Consider the following 13,830-nt stretch of genomic DNA (forward strand, 5'->3'; position numbering starts at 1 on the left):
CACTAAAATTCTGACCTCGATCCCTGCTGTTTTAAACTTCCTCCACCTTGGGAGGTCACAGCACAGGAACTCTAGAAAATTTCACTCATCTTCTGTAGTATTTAGAACGTCTTAGTATTTAGTATTATTTCACGCCTTGTGGCTATGCAGGGAAGAATGAGCCTCCAGGCTTCTCGGCAAGATTCTACCTACCCTGGAGCCCCTCCACCCTCACTGCCTCTGTCACTAGTACCTTTGCCCAGGACCAGCCACAGAATTTGGGCATCTTGGTGTCAAAATGAAAAGAGGGGTCCCTTGTTCTAAAATGACTCAGATTTTCAAGACGTTGAGAGGAGACTGTTCAATGAGCCCAAAGAAATTGTGACATTTTAACTGATAACCTCTATGCCTGTGCTTGGCTGGCGAGCTGTGTTAGCCCAGCGTCAGTACACAATAGAGCAACCAGAAGCCCTGATTTCCCAATTTCCATGAAGCTTTGCCAGCTGCTGTGTGTTTGCGGGTGGGGGTGGGGTGTCACTGAATACGCTCCAGACCCTCAGATAAATTTGTTGATTCCAAACCCACGCATTGAAAAAAAGGGTAAAGGCTTAGTTAGCATCCCAACCCTCGGCAGATTTGGGAACACTTTGGAAAGCTCTGAGACATTAAGAAGCAACATATGAACTCAGGTGTGAAGCCTTGGATGCTGGGATAGTTGTCATGACCGGAGTTAGCAGGGTCTTGCGCTGAATTACATCTCCAGCTCTTCGTATCACTCTGCAGCTCAGGCTGCCTGGATCTCCCTGCCCTCTTGGCACTGGAGTTATAGATGTGGGTCAGAATGCCTGGCTAACCTTCATCTCTGACTTGCTTTGCAAATAATGACTTGCAATAAATGTAGTTTTGAGCTCAACAGTGGGTTATCCTGACTTCAAATTACACACAGGTGCTAAACTCCACCCAGAACAGAGACTTCAGTTAGCTTTGGGCTTCAGTGCAGTGCTGGGCTCTGGGAACACCAGCTCCAGTGACTTACAAGGCCTTCTCTCTTCGTCTCAGTTGGAATTGCACAGGCTGCACAAAGGGTTGAGTGGGGTGCGTGTGGAAGACTAATTTAGACTTGTGGCTCAAGGATAAAGTCTCATGGTGACTTTTCTTCCTAACACTTACGTCTTAAACACACTATGATTCTTAAATCCTTATCTGATTCCAACATGGATACCCTGACCCAGGTAATGGTTGGAGCAAATTAGGACTCTCCACTTATTTTAGGCATTTGGCTTAGGCTCTTTAAACAGTTTAAAGAGCTGTTGTCTGGAAGTAACCATTTCTAGGATAAATCTTTGGGTTGACCAAGAATCAATAGGTTTTGGATATAGACTTTGAGTTTGCATTTAAATTTGACTGTTGGAAATAGCAGGTACTCCCATGGGACCGAAGCACTTCTTTTCTCCTGAGAAAGGCCGATCTCCCAGAGAGCAAGGAAAGATATGAATGGGGTGTGGTGGGGGAGGATTAAATGCCGTTAAAATGAAGGCCAGAGAAGCAGTATGGTAGGGGCCTAAAAAATTCCAATAGAAAATCAGGGAAGATAAAGGAAGTGAACAGGAGTGTACAACCCATGGAGAACTGTTGGGAGACAGTTCCTTAAAGCCACCAGGTTTAGTGACATGGAATGGCCAAATGACTCCCCACAGAATTATATAAGCAAGCTAAGAAGGCCAAAATGAAATGCTCTGAAGACCATCCATTCGGTCAAATAAGACACAGTTCTGTTTCTTTCTTTCTTTTAATTTTTTCCCCCTGTAGTGGTGAGGCAGTGTAGATGGATGTTCTAGGAATTGAATGCAGCCAGACTTCCCCTGGAATGTTCAAGAAAATGAGATAGCCAGCCTTGTGGTTGTGGCTTTCTACTGAGGATTTTTGCCCTTATCTGGTATCGAGGCACATTTGGCAACGTCTGAAGCATTTTTGGACTATCATGATTTGGGGCCTGAAGGAGCTACTGACTTCCTGTGGTGCAGAGAACAAGGAGCCACAAGAGAACGATCGAGGCCAACGTTGGCTGCTGAGACGGAGATCTGCCCCGGTTACTTTACACATCACTGTGATGCAGGTGACTTAGAGCGGGGTGGGGGTGATGGGGGGGCAGGGGGTGGGGGGTGGGGGGTGGGGGTGGGGGTCTTATTCTGGATCATGGTTTCAGAGGTGTTAATTCATCATAGTGAGGTGGGCTTTGTGAAGCAGAACACTCCATTTCATGGAGGGCCAGCAAGCAGAAGAAGGGGGTCCCTGCACACTGAGAGCTTTTGTATTTGGTTTAAGAATCAGGCCATGGCACCCCCAGTTCTCGTTGGAAATGTCTTCATAGACACACGCAGAGATGTGCCTCACTCATGTCAGAGGTCACTCCAAACGTAGTCAAGCTGATTAAGCCACCCCACCCTCCAAGGAAAGCCTTGTGTGTGGATGGAGGCGGATGTTGGATTGAGCCATTCACCCTTACTTGGAGGGCTAAAGGCTAAGATTTATTTGAACTGTGGGGACTGACGGATGTCATTCATCTTCAGGAAGGACCTCAAGTTACGAAATCAGAAATAGCATTAGGAAGCAACCAGACAGATAGGGCTGGGAACAAAGTAGAACGACCAAGGAGGGGAGTCCTGAGATGCAGCTCAGGACAGCAGCACCACATGTAGATAAGATGAGGAACCAGGTAAGCCATATTACTCTTTCATAAAATGCTGGGATGGCTTGAAAGGAAAGGAGGCTGAGAGACGAATGCTAGAGGCATTCATTGCTGCTGGAAGGAGATATCACAGCAATGTCATGCTTTGCTATTAATCAAGTAATGTAATGTTCTCAAGGCTCGGGAACTTAAATTCTGAGAACAGTCAGGGGTTGGGGCAAGAGCATGCTTGAGGCAGTGCTGACAGGAACAGTTTGGCTTGGAGCACCTCTGGAAATCAAATGTTCTTCAGAGAATATGCCAGCACAAGGAGCTCATTGGTCAGAATTGGCTCCATTGAAGTGGTTCCCATAATCAGTGTGCATGGGGATCACCTGGGTACATTCCCCAAATCCAAGAAGTGGACCCCACACTTTCAAGTTGTCCTTACGATGGAGCTGGGAAGGGCCTGGGAACCTCCTTGTCTGACAAGCCCCTGGATGAGACTGATACTGCCTGTTTAGGGGACATAATCTAAAGAGCACTGGCCAGCAGAATTCTGGTGTAGTAATGCTGTGGCCTGAATTGGAAATGTCCCCCATAGGTTCATGTGTTTGAATACCTGGTCCTCAGCTGATGGAAGATTGTGGAACCTTTAGGAGGTGGAGCTTTGCTTGTAGACACTGGGGGTGGGGAGTGTCTTGAGGATTTATTGCCTGGCCCCTCTTCCTATGTGTTCTCTGCTCCTTGCATGTGAATACTATGTGGCCAGGGAGCTTTCTGTTCTTTCTGTTCCTGCTGTCATGCCTTTCTCGTCGTGATGGACTGTATCCTCTTGAAACTGTAAGCCCAAATAAATCCTTTCTCCTTCAAATTGCTTTTGTCCAGATATTTTATCACAGAGATTAGAACATAACTAAGTAAGACAGGGAAGCAGGGACGGTAGCTGCTGCCTTGGGAGCCCATGGGAGATGGAGAAATTGAAGCAGAAGCAGAGGAACAGATATCGGGCCTTTGTAAAGAGCCCACCCTTGGTTCAACACTTGGGAGACGGGGCAAACAAAACTGGAAAGAAAAGGAACTAGAATATGTGGCACAGAGCTGGGCCACAAAAGACCTGAAGAAACACCACGGAGATGTCTTGATTGTGAAAAATTAAAAGAAAGAAAACAGAATCATAAATATAATTGGTGGCCTGGCTATCTCTTTGTCCCAAGAATATTGTAAGTGAATTAGCACCTTAATATAAATGCAAACAGTGAAGAAATCAGGTGGCTGTATTTTCTTACCTTATGCTATTTCCCAATAACCATACAGAAAAATTAAGATATGTTCATAACTGCACCTCGATAACTGAGCAGTTATTCATCTACCTTTACCTCCTATAATAATCTGGCTACCTCCCACCTCCATCCCAGGACACTTGCATATTATTTATTGATAATATGCTCTTTGGACCCTTCTGCATGGCTCCATTTCCTCCATCCTGCCTGCTGATCTGAATCTTCCTCTCTCCCTCTCTCTTTCCTCTGCCAGTGGACATCCCCATTTCCTCCATCCTGCCTGCTGATCTGAATCTTCGTCTCTCCCTCTCTCTTTCCTCTGCCGGTGGACATCCCACCCTATTTTCTATTCTGCCCAGCCTTTGAGTGATCAATGTTTATTGACAAGGCAGAGTATAAATGGTAAAAATTGCTTAGACAAATGAGACAGGACATTCTTGGTATAAGTATTACAATGCCATGTTGGATTGAATCAAGATATGAGGGCAAAGGAACAAGCATTTGAATAACCCAAGGGTAAACTTTACTCAATGTACAAAACATGCCTATAGGAGGTGGGAGCCCCAGGGTTACCAAGAACTTGTTCACCTCTGTTGGATCACAATTGTTAAGCTCCATGGTTTCTGTGTACAGTTCATAGACTCAAGCAGAAGATCCTTATGAACTGCGTTTCCTTCGTTGGCTCTTTCCTAGGACAGTGCTTAGGTTTAAGCTGATATCCAAGATTGTGGGTCCGGTACTGCGTATCCTAGCTTCCTTGCTGAGCTCTGTGTCTACCAGCAGCAAAGTAGATTAAATACTCAGATCACAAACAAACTACTTTGTATGCTTTTAAATCTAGTAAGAGACTGTTTAATGAAACCATGACATAGCCACCTAGTAAGAGACTATCTTGTAGCCACTGGGGGAAAGACATAGCTTTATAAAGAATTTTAATCACACAAAGGAAGTGCTCTGGATATGTTTAAGGGAAATGAAATTGAATATATAATACCGCATGTACTTGGGAAACAGAAAAACAAAACACTCACAGGAGAAGCTGCGAAGGAGATGGTGAAAATACACATGAGGGCTAATGACAAACAGTGGGAATTTTCTCCAAAACTTTCTACACTGACCTTGAATTTCACACATATAACAGGTGTAGTAAGTTCTGTTATTATTGGGCATTTTAATGAACGTGTTGTCTCTCCCTTAGCAAGAGATGGATAGGGACAGTTGATTCCCATGGGAAGCAGGTGAGAGATGAATCTCAAAATGGTAAAGAAGATGTGAAGACATTGCTTAGAAGAGCTGGAGAGACTTGTGACTGATGGGTTTGCAGAAGGAAGTCTCAGGGAGATTATAAACAAAGATAGCCTGACATTTCTTGATGCTTCAAGATTGGTATAGAGTTGATGAGCTGTGGTAGAAAGGGCGTCCAGCGGAGCTGACTGACACTTGATCACCAACTGCAGAAGTGTGAAAGTAAGTCTTAGCACTCTATAGATGTAATGAAAATCAACAAAGTTGGGAATTGCTTTAATGAGTACCACATGGGAAAATAGAATAGATTGGCTACAGAAAAAAAAAGAGAGAGAGAGAGAGAGTTTTTCCTTTGAGAGGGTGACTACAGTATCGCTTTCCGTTATAAACGAGGAATATAAACTCGTTGTCAAAAGTATACATTGTCAAAACCAAAAATAGTTTAGCTTTCTGCCGGTTGAGTTGACTGAGTTTAGGTTGTGATTTCAACATCAAGAGGAAGAAAATGATGGTTCACAAGGAGCTTCACAGAGAGCAGAAGTGAGAGAAATTGCAAACAGATGATATGTAAATAAATATTTGCATCCACTGGCATAAATATTTAGAAGTGCTGACAACTTCCAATTATTTTGTTTTAATTGGTTCACACGGAAGCTAATTTTTGAGAATTGGACTAGGCCAATTAACACTTCAGTAGCTGCGCTAAGGCCTTTGATATTCAGAGTACGTTTTTGGCGGGGAGAGGGGGAGACACAATTGCTTGGGCGCCATGAAGTCTCCTTTGTGCCAAAAATAAAAATAGAAATAAGCTCTTTATTTAATCTCCTATCCCCAACATAGGTATTTTGAAGTCTCTTTTTGCAACCAATGACATCTTGGCCAGGAGAATGGGGCCACGAAATCCTAAAATCTGGTAGCAGGAGGATTGAGAGTAGAAATACAGTGAGAGACGAAATCCATGGAAATGTTGGATATTGGAACTGTCTACCTTGAGACCATGGCTTCTAATTAGTAAAGTATGATCACAAACACTGCCTAGAATCAGATATCATTACAGAGAAGGCAGGCAGTGTGAAAGCTTGCCCATGCTCTGTCTTCTTCTCCCTAATAGATTCCCTACCACCAGCCTATTTTACTGATTGTATATTTTCATTAGAAAACCAGACATGTGGCTATATTGTGGCTGATTTAGATTTCTAAGGCAATATTTGCTTTTATTGAGCTTTAAGGTAAGCGTGCAACTAAGAGATGCTGAGGGTGGGAGAAATAACCTTCCCACCAATTGGTTATCCAATACCAAGTGGTCAACCTTGAAAACATACATACAAATAGGATCATATAGACTAAGCATGTTTTATTTAGAAACACACACACACACACACACACACACACACATATATACACATACATACATATGTCCCAATATATATGCATCTAACAACAATAATTTCAAAACAGAGGCCATGACTTTGAAGGAGAGTAGGGCGGGGTCTGTGGGAAGCTGTGGAGAGAAGGGAAGGGGAAATGATGTAATTATAACAAAAAAAAAAAGAATGAAAGAAGCCTGAAAAGGAGTAAGCTTGCATGCTCTTTCCAACTTCCTCTGACTCTTTTCTAGCTCCATGGGAAACTGCTTTCCTGACCCCTTTATGAAGGAATCCATATGACTGGTTTTGGCCACTGAGTTAGGAACAAATAGGAATAACACAAAGTCACTTTCTTTGAGCTGCGACTTCAGGAGCTGGGGGTACAAAGGTCTATTGAGCCCCTCTTCCCTGTGGAAGTCTGTATGTGGGGAGGTCTTTTGAATGACGCATAGAAAGAAGCATGTTGTAATGGCTCACGGCAGATAGCCCATTTCACAGAAAGGCTACAGAGAGGCGGAACTCATGTGGTCTGAAATAACTTGTCCGAATCTCCATCCCTGCTCATTTAAAAATGCTTTCCATCAAAATAAAAGCAAAACTCATTTCCGACCAAGTTTAGAAGCTACAGACTTTGAAAAAGACGGCAGTGACCATAAGGCTAAGTCCCCTGACTCGAAAATGACAATGACTACCACTTTCGTTGACATTTTACCTCAGCATTTCTTGCAGCCTATTTTTCCAAAGTACAATTCCAAATGTAGGTATGATTTCTGCCATTTTCGTATGTGAGGTGAATGCTCCTTCTCGCCATTAAATTCTTTAGAAAGGCTTCCTCTAAACAGTTACAGAACATTCCAACGTGTGGGGAGGAGGTTCTCCCTCCTTAGTTTCTTTTCCCTGTCTCAGCATCCATTTTTGTCCATGTCTGTCCAGGTACTCTCATTGTGAAGTCCTGCGCAAGGCTGCTGAGGTGGGGAATATCTTTCTAGTGGTAGTGGGGTGTTTCCTGTTGCTTTAAGATGTGTGGGAGCCCGATGACCTCTGTGGAGTGTTCAGAAGCTAAGAAGGGCTTTGCTCAAGCAAGGCAGAGCAAGGCAGGGATTGTTTATATCCTCATAGAGAGGTGACCCAAAGAAGAAGCAGCAAGCAGAGAGGGAGTTCGAGGCAGTGGAGAGCTTACAGTCCCAGGATAAGAAGTCTCCCTGATGTTTTGGAAGGTGTGGAGAGAGTAAAGATGGTCTCTGATGATGTCCTTAGGGGCATACCAATGTTTGGGACATCACTGGGCCATCCAAACTGGAGGCCGGAAACTGGCTGTGGGTGGCTGTTCTGAGGGAAAGGATAGGCTCACCTCTTGTTACTTACTTGGAGTGCCAACTATATAACTCTTTTTTTTTTCTTTTCCTTTTTTCAGAGCTGGGGACTGAACCCAGGGCCTTGTGCTTGCTAGGCAAGCGCTCTACCACTGAGCTAAATCCTCAACCCCAACTATGTAACTCTTAAGGGTGCCTGTTACTGCTCTTGTGACCTTCCTGAGGAACACGGAAACTGCTACAGCTTCTTCAACCAGGATAGGCATCATTCCCTTGTCTGTAAGTGTGTAGATCCTTTGTGATAATTCACTTTTGAACGACCCTGCCATTTAAATGTGTGCAGCGATCACCCCCATTCAGTGATGACGAAACCGACACTAAGAAGATGTTTCATATACGGCCAAATACCTAATTCCCGGTAGAGTCAGAATTACGGTTGAGATCTCTTGACTTCACTTGAATACTTGCAACTCTTTAGAATGAATGAAGATAAAATTCCACATTCACTTGGCTTCTGAACTTAAGAAAAACACAGTGTTGCCTCTCAAAACCTAGTTACACTTTCTTCTTTCCCCTGGATGCTTGGTGTTTGATGGGCACGGTCATATCTGTTTGTTCCTCTACTTAAAGAGCAAAACCTTCCATATTCTGTGTATTCCAGGAATGCTCTATAAATATTTGATGGGCTGCTCTGCCACCACCCATGTAGTTTTAAAACTCAGCGAACATACACACAGTAGGAGCCTAGGCTATGCAGTCTTCTCCAGGTGTAGATATATGAAGCTCTGTGTGAACATATAATTATGGGAGGAAGCACTTGCACATGGGTATGTGTCATCTCTGAGTAGAAATTGGCTTAGGAGTTCTAAGTCGCACTAAGGTAACTTTCTTGAAACAAACAAACAAAAACAAACAAACAAACCATGGGGTACCCAGTCAGGCCTAAATCTTAGAGAAACAATTCTTAAAAGCCCTATTTAATATATTTGTGTTCCAAATGTTGCATGGGATATCTGCATATGAGAAGCATATTGGTTGTTTGTATATGAAGTTCAAATTGAGCTGAGGTGCTAAATGTCATCTGGCCAACCCAGGAGGTATATTGGGCAGATTGGAGAATGACAGAGTTGATGTGGGCAGATGGCGGGTGCCAGCCAGGGGACAGAGTTGTCTGTCAGCATCACGTGGCAGGGAAGAGAGGCTTGTGAGGGCCAGAGACAAGGAAAGAGGCCCACGAAAGTGGAAGGATCAAAATTGAGTTTGTGATGGCCCATTGTTGTAGGAGTTCTGGCCGATGTAACGAAAACCAGACCCAGAATGGGGATATGACCTTTGCTTGTTGGGAAAGGGTATGGGGGGGTACGGTGTGTGTGTGTGGGGGGGTGGATCACTCTTTTCAGAAAATGCCTTTGAAAAAAAAGTCTCACAAGAATCAGCTATAAATGGTTGACTAGATGAGGGCCGAGGAAGGTCATTAAATAGTAAATAAACAATTAAAAGAAAATCAGTCTCTTCCTTTTACAACAGCCATCTGTAGCTTTCGCCGGAAAAGATAGTATTTGGATTGTCCATAAAAATACAAAGCACCTACCAAAGTATGAAACATGCAGGACTCAGCTGACAAAACAAACAAAACCAAACAGAACAAGGACGGCAAAGGTGTTTACCAGATGTAGGTAACAGGAGACCAGAAGGGGAGAGCCATGCTGTATCCCAACAAGAAGACACAAGAGTCATCTACCGTAAAGATCTAAGTTCTCTCAAAATTTAGTTTTAAAATGAATGAAGTCACAATCAAGATCCTAGGGGCCTGCGGCAGGAGGATTGCTGTGAGTTTGAGGCTGTATTTACCGAGACAGTGAATAAGCAGGCCACCCAGAGCCACAGAGCCAGATGCTGTTTCAGGAGAGCAAACAATAACCAAACAACGAGAGCTCTCACTGGAATAGAAATGTAACTTCAAAAGGAACCTAATAGTTGAATGAAATAAATTAGTAAGAAAAGAGGAGACATTTAAGAAAAGATATTTACAGGAAAGTTAGCTGTCTCCCCTTCTTTCCCTGGTGTTAAATAGTTCTCAAAGCTTCATTCCTTACGTCAGAGCTGCACTTGAGGAGAGAGAGAGACTGAGAAGACTACAGAATGAATCTGAGAGCCCAGAAACAGCCCCTAGTGTACCAACGCCCTCTCACATGGCAGGAGAGCAAACCTGGGCCCTGCTGCGAAGGAGAGGCTCACTCAGAGCAAGGTGTTCAAAATAGCCGAGAACAGTAACAATAACAAAGACAAACAAAAAGGAGAAAAGTCATTTGTTCTTCATGGCAAATACTAATTACGGGATGCATTAAAGGGATAAATGTGTAAATTAAGTTAAAAGGAAGAAGCAAGCATTCGTTTCCCTTGGGAGTTCAAGTCTGTTCCTGTGGGTTAAAGGTCTTTGAGTGACCCACATCCAAGCCAATGCAGGGAGGAGAGCTATAGACACAAAGTAGTTGCTGACTGCAGAGGGAGACAAACTGGCCTGGCTAGAGGATCCCTGGAATAACCCAAGTCACCAACGCTTGAGCTGAAGTTTGACAGTGGAGAAGGAGCAGGAGAAAGCTCTGGGAAAGAGAGTCAGCCTCCCAGGGAGCGTGCCCCGTGTGGACTGTGTCTCTAGACACAGAAGAATACACAGGGGCTATCCCTTTCCCATGGTATGTAAAAGGGTAGTTTTTGAGTAAAACCTATTTTTATTATCCTTACATACAAGACCTCCCCACAATTCAGGCCTTTCAAACGACATGCCTAGCATAATCAAATTCAGTGTTTCCCACTTTCTGTGTTTTTTTTTCCCCCTCAGTCGCTGGAAACATGATATAACTAAGTTCCCCTGTAATCGATAAAATATTGTACAGTGCGTGTGGAATCAGATACGTGTGTGTTTTTATTTATTTTTTTTTTTTTTGCTTCTTTTTTCGGAGCTGGGGATTGAACCCAGGGCCTTGCGCTTCCTAGGCAAGTGCTCTACCACTGAGCTAAATCCCCAACCCTACGTGTGTGTTTTTATAAATGTACATTAGAGAGGGACGGGAATGGGACAGAACAAGGCTGACTTGTTCGTGCTTTTTAATATAGATATGTTGTACTAAACAGCAAGATATGTCATAAAATGAAACCCAATACTCCAAAAGGAGATTGCAGTTGCTCCGTGTTTCAGTGGCTTTCCTGGGAGACAAATCTTCTTTCATTGGAACAAACACACAAGAGTGATTTTTATGAAGTACTAGGAAATACCCGGCCATAAAGTTACATTGCTGAAGCAAGGCCCAACATGATTACAATGAAGCTACACTTCGAGATCTACTCTCAGTAGACGTTTGGTGTCAGGTTAGACAAGGCCATTTGTGTGGTACAATGTGCTGGGTCACTCTGATTGGCCACAAACGTTTCCCCAAGGATTTAATGTTTTATGAGGTTCCAGAGCCATCCTAGTGGCTGACACCAACAAAAGAGTAACTAGGATCTTGGTCTGGGAAGTGAGAGACACTTGGTCGAATCTGAAGGAAAATATCTGTTTAAAATATAGGGTCCTTACTCGTTTTGCTCAAATTACTCATTTCACTCTCGTTTTATTTTATGCATATATGTAGGAAATAATAACTCTCTACATTTACCTCCCCCACCTCCCCCAGTAGAAGCATAACTCCAAAGATTGGAGACTCTACCAGGGTGTCCCACCTATGGAATGCAGGTTCATGCACGAAGGATAGCTATGAGTGTGGTCCCACACAAAACAATAAACTTACTTTAAAAATCATTAAATTTCTCCTGTAGGTAGTTTCTGTAACTCAGCTACATGGGTATCCAGCATGAATGTTACAGATGATAATGTCAGGTCTCAGTGTCAGGTAGTAAATATGTATACACTTCTACAGTTCATGGGTCCTGATTTTGACACCCATGGGTCATGTGTATGGGCTAAGATAAACTCTTACTCATCTATTGTGGCCCACAGAAATCAAAAGGTTGAACATACCTGGTGTACCACTCGGTTTGGTTCTTATTACACTCTCAGGCACTACCTCTGAGTCTGGCTGTTGTCACAAACCACATCATTTTCTTAATAGACAGACAGAAACAGATCTGAGTTCATTCAACTTTCAGCCTCTTCCTACGAATTGAGCTGATAAAGAATGGGTGTTTGACAGCACACTGGAGATAGCAGACCATGACAGAGTTGTCATGAGGAAACCCTAGGTTAGGGGCCAAGAAAGCAGAAATATCAGGATCGGAGTCTTCTTCCGAAGCCCATGAATATATAAATTAAAATGCATTGTACCGCATTGTGCTTTATTGTTCCTTGTGTAGGTTTGATCTTCACTGCCAGATCTCTAATTTTTTCTTGTTGTTTCTTCCGTGCGCACAGACTACTTAACAAACTACAACCAGCAATGACCAACAGTGACCAACAACCAACCAACAAATTGCCCCACCTCTTTGAGCCCTAGGACTTATTAACCCTCTGAAAATTTCCCAGAATTCTAAACTTCACACAATTCCAGAGACGATCTGCAGCTGGCAGAACCACACCTCTGCTAGAGCATGAGGCAAATCCCAGCCAGCTACTGTGGACAATCTGAAGCAGTCCCATATCCCACATGTGTGATTAAAATGAAAACATAGTCTTATAATACTTGTGTGTTTTTCAAAGAAAGCAAAATCCAAAATTGCCATTACATTATACTCATCCCTCAAGCATGTATTTAGTTTCTATTTACAGGGGATCCATGTAAATGCCGAAAAGAAGAGACCTAGCCCTTCAGGGAGCGAAGGGTCTAATGAGGGAGAAAAATAGACCTTTTCAACATTTGAAATGCTAAATGCTTGCTTGGTGTTTTGTACACAGTGCAGGGGTGTGCTGAGAATGCACTTGGGGGATGGGAGATGCTCAGCTGGCAAGATGCTTGTGGAGCAACTGTGAAGACCTGAGTCTGGATCCTCAGAAGTCACACAAAGCCAGGTGTGGTAGCACCCACCAGTAAGCTCAATGCCCCTGTGACAAGGTGGAAGGTGGAGACAGGAGAATCCCTGGAAGTATGTGGGGCAGCGAGCCTCACACATATGTCAGAGACCCTTCCTCAGACAAGGTGGACCAATATCCAAGATAGTCCTCTGACCTCCACATGCAGCCAGTAGTGGGCACATGTTCCCATCCATGAATATGCATACACACATATAAACAGAGGTTGAAAATAAAAAGAAGGTCCTGGCTTCAGAACTCCAAAAGATGCCAGCCAAGATGGAGGAGTTTAAACGCCAAAGGGTGAGCTGTTGAAATGGGTCGAAGAAATATTCTTGGGCTGGAGAGATGGCTCAGTGGTTAGGAACACTGACTGCTCTTCCAGAGGTTCTGAGTTCAAGTCCCAGCAACCACATGGTGGCTCACAACCATCTGTAATGGGATCTGATGCCCTCTTCTGGTGTCTGAAGACAGCCACAGTGTATTCACATACATAAAATAAATACATCTTTAAAAAAAAAAGAAATACTCTTCTTTATGCAAAAGAATGACAAGAGAGACAATTCAGGTGCTTGCTTCTAGGGTCCCCCCTCCCTCTGTCCCCCGTCCTTCTCTTTTCTCTTTGCTTTTGTTCTCCTTACACAATCCCTTACTTTGCCTATGTCATTATTTGCTGACGTGGGATTTACTGGCTGATCATAGAGATACACTGTGGTCAAGAGACTAAGGTTGCCTTCCACTCTTTGTTTATTTGTATGTGTATGTACACGTGTGCATGTTTGTGCAAGGGCAGGTGAGTGGGGGTGTGTGTACAGTGCACATGCATAGGTGTGCCCAGGCCAGAGGTCAACCTTCATTATCATCCCTCAGATACCATCTGCCTTGGTTTTTGAGACATGGTTTCTCACAGGCCTGGCATTAGGTAAGGCTAAGCTGGCAAGACATTGAGCCTCAGAGACCCACGGCATCTACC

General features: G+C 43.7%; 1 protein-coding gene and 1 long non-coding RNA gene across 10 annotated transcripts in view; one reads left to right on the plus strand and one right to left on the minus strand.

The window, feature by feature from the left end:
* Nucleotides 1–13,830, minus strand: part of Ankfn1 (ankyrin-repeat and fibronectin type III domain containing 1) — a 348,355-nt gene that overhangs the window by 259,964 nt on the left and 74,561 nt on the right.
* Nucleotides 1,981–13,369, plus strand: LOC120095174 (uncharacterized). Its single transcript, XR_015631275.1, has 3 exons — nt 1,981–2,095; nt 7,957–8,134; nt 12,264–13,369. It is a non-coding gene; the product is annotated as an uncharacterized LOC120095174 (long non-coding RNA).

This window comes from Rattus norvegicus, chromosome 10, assembly GCF_021556685.1.
Source record: "Rattus norvegicus strain SHRSP/BbbUtx chromosome 10, alternate assembly SHRSP_T2T, whole genome shotgun sequence".
Classification (NCBI taxonomy): Eukaryota; Metazoa; Chordata; class Mammalia; order Rodentia; family Muridae; genus Rattus; species Rattus norvegicus.